Here is a 7,542-nt window from a genome sequence, read left to right as displayed (position 1 = left end):
TATTAATTTAATTGAGCAATTTAAGCATCAAAATAAAAAAAAATTAAAAAATTTAATACATATTTTTTTCAATTTTTCAGGTAAAAATCGAAGCAAAAATGGAGCCAAAATATCCTAAAAACCTTAAAAATAGCCTTCGGTGCATAGTGGAGCAGTCGGTCGGTCCATAGAGCTAAGCCGTGGTCCATAGAAAACTTCACGCTGTCCACAGGCGTGGCTTACAGCGAGAGAAGGATTCTGGATGTGATCCAATGGCTGACATCCATCCAGACCCAGATCCGACAGTCCATATTTGCTGCTGGTTTATTAGAGGAGTTTTTGCACGATCTAACGGTCGAAATTTCATCCATCAAGCAATCCAACGGCTGAGGGCGTTCTCGACTTTGAATAGGAGATCAGAAGTGCTGATCGATGGTCAGAATTGAATCCGACCTTGATAAGGAGTAAAAGGCTAATTTTTGGGCTAATCTGAGCAGTCCAATCCAGATCCGACGGTCAGAAATATTTTTAAGAGATCAATACATTTTCTAAGCATTTTAGGACTCTTTTTGTGATCAGAAAAATATGAAAAAATTATTTATAAATAGGGGATCTAAAGAGAAAAAATCAAAGAAAAAGTAAGAAAAAAATAAAAAAATTTAAAGAGCTTTAGAGATCAATTATTGAAAGATTATGGAGCTAGAGAGCTTGATGCGAGGCTAAATCCCTTCAATCCAGGAATATGATGAAGCCTGTAAATAGATTTTTATTTTTATTTTTTTGTATTTAATTTTTATACAATAAAATTATACTTTTATTTCATATCTTTTTATTTTTTTTTGAGATATTAATCCAGTCTATACGGCCTATACCCTTTATCAACGTGCCGTGATCTCTGGATATGGTACGTGCTTTGGTGAGATAGATCGTGGTATACTAGATTAAATCTTAAATATTGTAATTGAATTTAGATAGTTTATACTCTAACAGGATAAGCTGTGATCTATTGATACAGTTCGTATCCCTTAGAGATAAACTATACTAATACCATAATTATAAGAATTAAATATTATAATATAAAAAAAGAAGAAAATAAATCTCTTTGCATGGTGGATTCAAAATTTTTGAGTTATTTCTCTGAATTATTTTCTTTCATAATTTAATTTACACTTTTGATTTCTTGCTATTCTATTTCTTGTTAATCCTTTTGCAATCAATTCTCTTTTTTTTTATTAAAAAAAAAGATAATCACCCTAGATCTCCATGAAAATGATCCCTACTCATCTTATCTATATAGTTTGAGTTAGTTTTTATTCTTGATCATCTATGACAACGATCAAATTTTGACGTCGTTGTCGGAGATCTAGGCACGATTATTTAAAAAAAAAATTAATTTCTTTTTAATTGCTTTCTAACTTACCTAGTTTCTTAGTCAAACTTACTTTCTTTCAAAAAAAAAAAATCTCTACATTGACACCTCATAATCTACTTAAGGAATTAGATACTTAATCACAAAACCTAAAAAATAAAATAAATCAATTTACTCTTAACTAACTATCAAATCTGGTCATCTTTTCTTCTTGCATTACATAAGTCCATAAAATATCTTAAAGGCATAAATCCTAAATAAGATAAGGTGGAGATTTTATCACCCTTCCTTGGCCCACTATCACAAACCACCATCCTGCATATTGCATTAACCTAAATCTTAACTTAAAATCAATTAGACGTGGACCCTTAAGGACTTTTGAGCTCAATAGGACAAGGATCCTAAGAGTAAGATCGGGTTAGGGTTAGTCAGTTTGACTGGTGTCTAAGAAAGTGGTTTAGGGACTATATCTGAAGGAAGATAGTTATTTAATTAGTTCTATTTGCTTACCTGGCCAACTCAGTTGGTGTCTAAGAAAAATAACGGGGAACCCCCATCGATCTTATACTTACCTGACTAGTTGAGTGGCTAGTCTTTTACCTGAAGTGCTCAAAGACGACCTTAGTAGTTAGGAGCTGTCTAGATCTAGGGTTATCCTTAGCTAGGATTGATTGGTATAACGTGACTACTAACCTACAAATATTAATCCTAATTAAAATACTCTTCTCTATCATCTCTAGATTGAGGACTCCTTAGGACTCTCATCTCTAGAACTCTTTTTCTTCTCCTCTTTCTCTCATATATTAAAATTTTTAAAAAAATTTATTGGATAAAATGATGATTGCCAGATACAATCTAAAGCTTACAAGCCTATAAGATCACTGAGGAAGAAATGGATTCAATAGACAACCTAGAACTCTGTTGGACCTGTGTTATTCGATTAGCTCTATCCAACCGTCTAAAATTAGATCCTCGACTAACAATTTATAATTGTTCTCAAATGATTAACATGCATCCTACATTCATTGAAATTGAAAATGCATATATTTATTCAAGGGAGTTTGAAGATACTAGAATTGCAACTTTGACCAATAGAATGAAGTGTTAGAATTCAAAAGACATATCCAATTTAATCAAGTGCTAGCACCCATGTGCATTGGATGTGATGCACCAAATCATATTGTGGAGGAGTGTCCTTATTTGATGAACCCAACCAAAATTGAGCTCATACAGGAGAGTGCATTTAATGAAAGCTACATAAATGAACCTTATGCACCAATCTAAACCCAAGGTCTGGAAGTCATCCCAATTTTACATAGTCACAAGATGCAATATTAGGAGCCCATAATTTTTTATCAACCCTATCTGAGGTTCACCAAAGCTGAATGATCAACCAGGTTAGATCCTGAGGAAGGAGTCAACACATTAGAAAAGAGTCTAGATATCTTAGCGCAATCAACCTCAAACATTAAAAATACTCTCAATAATTTCATACAAACCACTGATCAGTTATTTAAACTATTGGGCCAATCAACTATAGCAGTTAGTAAACTAGAAGAGGATAAATTATCAAGCCAACAAGAGATGATCCTAGATGATCAGAATGTCTAGAACTTAAAGATCAGTTCAATCAGTTGAAATTTCAGGTCTGAGGAACTGGAGGAGATACCCGAAGTTGATAATAATGAGGTATCCACACCTAGTGACCATTACACTCAGTTAAATCGAAAATTAATTGTTCAACCCTCATGACACTGGTTGAACCTCTACTTAAAAAGGAAGAGGCGACAATAAGAGATCCAGAAATACTTCCTCAGCACATCGAGTATATAGATCTAGATCTCTTAAAATCCTGACTGGTACTTAAGTTATACCTAGATCTAATTATAAAGGAAGAATTGTTAGTTATCAGGAGAATGAGTCATAAAATGATCCCAAGTAGAAAATACCTTGAAAGAGCCTGAATCACGTAGAGAATTACAGATCCATGTTAAGATTCAGACAGGAATAGGATAGGCACTCTTTTAGCGTCTGACTGAAGACGTTAAACTTAACTTTGTGAGAGGCAACCCAAATTTTTTTTACTTTGTTTTAACTGATCTTCATTTTTTTTAGGAATAAAGGACCACTCTGTATGGAAGAGCCTGTCAATAATCTGGTCTGGCTGAAGACTTAAAACTTAGCGCTTTGTGGGATGCAACCCAATTTTTAATTTTTACTTTTACTTTCTTTTAATTATATTCAGGTTAATCAAGGCTTGCTTTGTACGGATTTGAAGGCAATATTGGCTAAGATGGGGGAAGCATCAATTTTGAAAAAAGCTTCTGGATCTGGTAAAATCTCTTCTTTTTCTTTCTCTTTTTGTGCACCCTTCATTTTTCCTACTCCATTGAGGACAATGTCGATTAAGTTGGAGGGAAGAATAAAAAAAAATTAAAAGTCCTCAAGTAAGTTAGTATTTAGCATTTAAGTATCAGATTATATTTAAGAATTGAGTTAAACCAAGTATTTTTTAAAAAAATTGATATACAGACTAGAGAGTTTGTAAGATATCGAGAGATCAAGTATTAAGAAAACTCAATAAGGAGTTAAGTTTAGAACTTAAACAGTTTTCTTTGAGTATTTCTAAATTTTTCTATAAGTATCAAAGAAGAGTTTACTTCTTATGGACTTATGTAGGATAACTATACATTTCTTCATATATTTAAAAAAAAAATTCAAATACTTCATGCTGAGTAACCGGACCTCTTTACTTAAGCAAGCATTGAGTTTCACATCAAAAGGGCAAAGAAGCTTTGTTGTAAAGTTAGTTTTAACTCGTTGTCTGTTTGATTCGAGCAAGTAGGTCTTAGGGGTATTCTACACCTAGTGTCCTAAAGCCATCTGGTTTGGAAGTCATTGGCTGAAAACTCACTACATGGGTCAAACAAAAAGCTTAAGGGGTTAAGACACTCAATAGTAGTATAACGTTAAAAAAAAAAGAGTTCAATAAATGAAGGACAGAAGTAACAATATACTTGTCCATAAGAAGATTAATGATTTAGAGATAAAGGTAGAAATAATTTAAAAAAAGTTCAAAAAAAGTTTAGTGTTCTTAGTTTATCTCTTATATTGATTAGTATTAATACTCCAATGACATATCTCACTCACGCTCTACTATATATCAGTGGCTTTTTTAAAATTATTTGGTAAAATTTAAGACTTTAAGTTAAATGAAACTTAATCTAAATTCTTTCTTTACTCGAGGATGAGCAAAGTTCAAGTTGGGGGTGTGATAAGTGGTATATTTTTATATTTATTATAGATATTTTTGATAATTTATGGTGTTAACATCTTCTTAAAAATTTAATTTCATGAATTTATTAAATTTTTTTAAAAATAAATAATTTTTAAAAAAATATGAAATTAGATATATTTATGAAAAATAAGCTGTTAATTTAATTGAGCAATTTAAGCACCATAATAAAAAAAATTAAAAAATTTAATACATATTTTTTTCAATTTTTTAGATGAAAATCGGAGCAAAAATGGAGCCAAAATACCCTAAAAAACCTTAAAAATAGCCTCTGATACATGGTGGACCAGTCGGTCGTCCACAGAGCCAGGGCGCGGTTCACAAAAAACTTCACATGTCCACAGGCATGGCTCACAGTGAGAGAAGGATTCTGGGCATGATCCAACAGCTGACATCCATCCAGACCCAGATCCGACAGTCTATGTTTGCTGTCAATTTATTAGAGGGGTTTTTGCATGATCTAACGATCGAAATTTCATCCATCAAGCAATCAACAGCTGAGGGCGTTTCCAACTTTGAATAGAAGACCAGAAGCACTGATCGATAGCCCAAATCTCATCTGAACTCAGATCGGCGGTCAGAATCGAATCCGACCCTGATAAGGAGTAAAAGGCTGATTTTTGGACTGATCTGAGCGGTCCAATCCAGATCCGACGGTCAAAATATTTTTAGGAGATCAATACATTTTCTAAGAATTTTAGGACTCCTTTTGTGATCAGAAAAAGATGAAAAAATCATCTATAAATAGAAGATCCGAGAATAAGCTTGAGGAGGAGAAAAAATCAGAGAAAAAGCAAAGAAAAAATAAAAAAAAATTAAAGAGCTTTAGGGATCAATTATTGAGAGATTATGGAGCTAGAGAGCTTGATGCGAGGCTAAATCCCTTCAATCCAGGAATATGATGAAGTCTGTAAATGGGTTTTTTATTTTTTTTTGTATTTAATTTTTATGCAATAAAATTATACTTTTATTTCATATCTTTTTTTTTTGAGGTATTGATCCAGTCTACAAGGCCTATACCCTCTATTGACGTGCCGTGATCTCTGGATACGGTACGTACTTTCGAGAGATAGATCGTGGTATGCTAGATTAAATCTTAGATCTTATAATTGAATTTAGATAGTTTATACTCCAATAGGATGAGCTGTGATCTACTGATACAGTTCGTTTTCCTTAGAGATAAACTATACTAATACCATAATTATAAGAATTAAATATTATATATAAAAAAAGAAAAAAAATAAATCTCTTTGCATGGTGGATTTAGAATTCTTGGGTTATTTTTGAATTATTTTCTTTCATAATTTAATTTATACTTTTGATTTTTTGCTATTATATTTCTTGTTAATTTCTGCAATCAATTCTCTTTTATTTTTCTTCATAAAAAAAAGAGATAATCACCCTAGATCCCCATGGAAATGGTCTCTACTCACCCTATCTATATAGTTTGAGTTGATTTTTATTCTAGATCGCCTACGACAGTGATCAGTTGGACATGATTAAAATCAGATTTGATCTGATTTATTTTTCTTGAACCATGAGATGGACGGTTCTCCTCTTTCTCTCCTAAGATCTAGTCCAAGGTTGGACAAGGAGAAAGAACAAGAGATTTGATCTCTTATTTTCTTCTATAGATCTTGATTTTTCTCTTGAAAAGAGAAAAGTAAAAAAAAAAATAGAATTGATCTAATTTTGAGTTTCTTCTATAAATCTATTTGATTCTCTTAAGAAAAGAATCAAAAGATCAAATCGATTCGATAATCTATGGAGCGATCTCTTCAAGAGAGCTAGCACTCTGGTGAGATCGAGATCTCCTGATCAGATCAGTCTCATGGATATCCGTAGAAGTCGAACACTTATGCAGCTACAAAGAAATCTTGAAGATATCTTCAGATCATTGGATCATCAGATCGCAATAAAGATCTACCCGTGCAAAGATAAAATTCAGATCTTTTTTTTTAGATTTTTATCTTGCATATATGATGATGTCTGGATTATAAGATTTAATCTCTATGCATGCTAGATTAGATTAAATCTAAATAAAATTATTTTAATATTATTGTGGCATAAGATTGTTCTGATATAATGGTGGAATGTTATGTTGAATGGTTGTCCTAAAATAATGTTGAAGTAATATAAAAATTTCTATTTTCGCTACTTACTTTGTTTATGTTTAAAATTTTTGAAATTTTTACATGTATACCTATCGCCATGGGATGGTGAAATCCAACATGAGATTCATGCATTGGCACTCTAATTATTATTAAGCTCTGTTCCCACCATAAGATATAAGTATGGTCATCATCAAAGAATGTTGAATTAAATATGATTTATTTTGAATCAAGTTTATAACTATGTATGTATATAAATATCTGAAAGAATTTGATTTGCATAAATTAGCATGAAATATGTTCTAAATATTTATTCATAGTATTTATTTTTTGTACCATATCTTATGATAATATGTAAAATCTAATTGAGATATTCATTACTTACGACTATCGAGCTCATCACCTCTTCCTTCTTTTCAGATTTAGATTCTAAATTATGGATGTGGGTACTGCTTAAGGAGTGAGTTTAGAGGCAAAAGTTGACAATATCAATCAAGTTTTGACATAGATTTATTATTTTATGAAATTATTATTTGAAATTTAATTGATCTAAGATCTTTTGAATATTATTGAAATTTTATGAAAGATTAAAGTAGATTTTAGTTAGTTAAGTTTTGAACTTAATTTGTTATTAATTCCACTATAATGCATTGATATCATATTTAGAATGTCTTGCATATGCATAGAGAGAGTTCTCTATGAGTATGTGGTGGTTGCTATGCATGACTCTTAGCTTGCATTCTCGGGTCGGAAGTGTGATAATTGATATGATATCAAAATATAAGTGG

The sequence above is a fragment of the Elaeis guineensis genome, chromosome 3, assembly GCF_000442705.2.
Source record: "Elaeis guineensis isolate ETL-2024a chromosome 3, EG11, whole genome shotgun sequence".
In the NCBI taxonomy this organism is placed as follows: domain Eukaryota; kingdom Viridiplantae; phylum Streptophyta; class Magnoliopsida; order Arecales; family Arecaceae; genus Elaeis; species Elaeis guineensis.
The sequence above is the reverse complement of the archived record's forward strand: the minus strand, read 5'-3'. Positions refer to the sequence as shown.